We start from the raw sequence: 2,939 nt of genomic DNA on the forward strand, positions 1-2,939 counted from the left end.
CACACACACACACACACACACACACACACACACACACACACACACACACACGTGTTGCTGTCCCTTTATAATAGGCAAAGCCAATGTGACACCTGGAATTTGAATTTTAGCTGTTATATTTATAAGAGATTGAACAACTGTTAATTGTCAGCTTTTACTTGAATATGTATCATTATTATTATTATTATTATTATTGAGTGAGATGGCAGGGCATTCCATCAAAGTGACACTGGGGTACAACTATACAAAGCCCAATATACCCACTGTGATTGACCGTCTGATTAGGGTACACCAGGCACATGCATCACAATCATATGGTGATCTCATATCAAGATAAACAGTGCATGACCTTGCAGGTGGGGCCCAGTTAGAATCTTTTTTTTTTTTCAGGTCGAGTAGCACATCCTACTCAAAAAGTCCCTTAATAAAGTCTAAGGAGATTGAATGAAACACCCATGTTTCCACAAGTGAATTATTCAAACCCCACAGAATTCGTCCCAACACATGCCTATGATGCTCCCCACTACCTCTGCACATCATCTGAGATGCACATATTGTTGGCCACTAAGGGACATGCTCAACTGGTTGAGGTCAAACAACTGACAAGCAAATCTGTGGTACTGAGCAGAATATTTGTTGTAGCCCATCTTTTTATACAAAGACAAAACATGTACATGATAACACTTGCAATCAGTTAAGATCAGAAGCCATGAGAGCCACTGCCTGGGACTGCATCAGGGCATTAGCAAATCTGTGGTATTGAGCAGAATATTTGCTGTAGGCCATCTTTTTATACCAAGACAAAACATGTACATGATAACACTTGCAATCAGTTAAAATCAAAAGCCATAAGAACCACTGCCTGGCACTGCATCAGAGTGGTGGACAAGGCTGAAAGGCATGAGGACAGATACATTCCCCTTTGGTAGAGCTCTCATTGACTTCTTCAAGTTTTACTTGAAAAGGAAATTGAGAGTGGAGAGGGAAGTGCTGTCCTCAAGTGAGTTTATTGAAAGGTGGGTGAAAGTTGCAAAAATGGCAAGAGTGGATGGTACCTCACTAAGTGTAGACCTGTGAGTCGGAGAGAAGGAATTGGAGAGGGTACTTGCTCCTGGGGTTTCAGGGAAATCTTGGATAGTGGGGTTCTTCGATTATCCCTAGAGGCCTTCCTGTATCAGGAGGGCCACATCTCTATCATCCTCCCTGCCACTTTTTTATAACTTTTGTATGCCAAGCATATGACCCTTCTTTTTCAGTGTACACCATGTATACCTACTCTCTTTTTTTTTTTATTTTATCATTTCATTATATGTAAACCCCCACACTTTATGTCCCCTTCATCCTTTGCCCTTGTGGCAAATAAATGAAATTATTAATTATTATTATTATTATTATTATTATTATTATTTAAGGCAGCGAGCTGGCAGAGACGTTAGCATGTCAGGCAAAATGCTTAGCAGTACTTTGCCCATCTTTATGTTCTGAGTTCAAATTCCACCAAGGTTGACCTTACCTTTCATCTTTTTGGGGTTGATAAATTAAGTACCAGTTGAATACTGGGGTCGATGTAATCGACTATTCCCCTCCCGCAAATTTCAGGCCTTGTGCCTATAGTAGAAAGGATTATTATTATTATTATTATTATTATTAAGGGTAGCTGGAAGAATCATTAGCACAGCAGACAAAGTGCATAGTGGCATTTCATACATCTTTACATTCCAAGTTCAAATTCTGCCCAGATTCACTTTACCTTTTCATCCTTTCAGAGAGAAAAAAAGTCCATGCTATTTTACCCTTTCAATAACTTGTCTAGAAGTGCAAATTGACATGAAGTAACTTTAGATTAAGGAGTGGAACATAGCATTTCCTGTAATTCAGGCACCTCATGGTCCCAGGAGACAAAAGGGAAAAGGCATCACCCAAGGGGATGGCAAAGGGGATGATGCACTGAAACAGCCACTTTGACTCACTTTGACTCACAGGGCTTGTACAAGTTATCTTTTACTTGCCTAAGTCAGTGGACCGTGGCCATGCTGGGGCATCGCCTTGAGGGGTTTTAGCTGAACAGGTTGTCCTAGTACTAATTTTTTGAAGTCTGGTGTTTTTTCTGTGAGTCTCTTGCTAAACTGCTATTGTTATGGGGATGTAAACAAACCAATACCAAATGATAGAGGAGCAAACACAGGTACAAATACACATCATCATCTGTCCACTTTTCCATATTTACATGGATCAGACATAGAATATTCAACGCAGATTCTCCACAGCTGGATACTCTTCCTGTTGCCAGTCCTCAATGTTTCCAAGCAGCATAATGTTTCCCCATGGCCAGACATGTTTCTTGAAGAAGATTGGAAATGAATGAGTTTACCTGTAAGACAGTGACAATCATTTACAACTGTCATGCCATGCCAAAACAAGAAGATACATACACATACACACACATTTGTACGTATATATGTAAGACAGGCTTCCACAGAGTTTCTGTCTACCTAATTCACTCATATGGAAATGGTTGACTCAGTTTTCTACTATAGCAGAAGACACTTGCCCAAGATGTCACACAGTGGGATTGAACCCAAAGCCATGTGGTTGCAAAGTGAAATTCTTAATCACACAGCCATGCCTGTGTATATTTTATTGATCTGCTCTACTCTCAATATTGCTTCCATCTTATCTTTGTGTGGGGAATTCTGTACAGTATGTAGATATTGTCCATTAATGTGTACAGGCATGGCTGTGTGATAAGTAGCTTACTTACCAACCACATGGTTCTCGGTTCAGTCCCACTGCGTGGCACCTTGGGTAAGTGTCTTCTACAATAGCCTTAGGCCAACCAAAGCCTTGTGAGTGGATTTGGTAGACGGAAACTGAAAGAAGCCCGTCATATGCGTGTGTGTGTGTGTGTGTGTGAAACGGAAAGAGGCCATCATATATAT

This window comes from Octopus bimaculoides, chromosome 28 (genome assembly GCF_001194135.2).
Source record: "Octopus bimaculoides isolate UCB-OBI-ISO-001 chromosome 28, ASM119413v2, whole genome shotgun sequence".
In the NCBI taxonomy this organism is placed as follows: domain Eukaryota; kingdom Metazoa; phylum Mollusca; class Cephalopoda; order Octopoda; family Octopodidae; genus Octopus; species Octopus bimaculoides.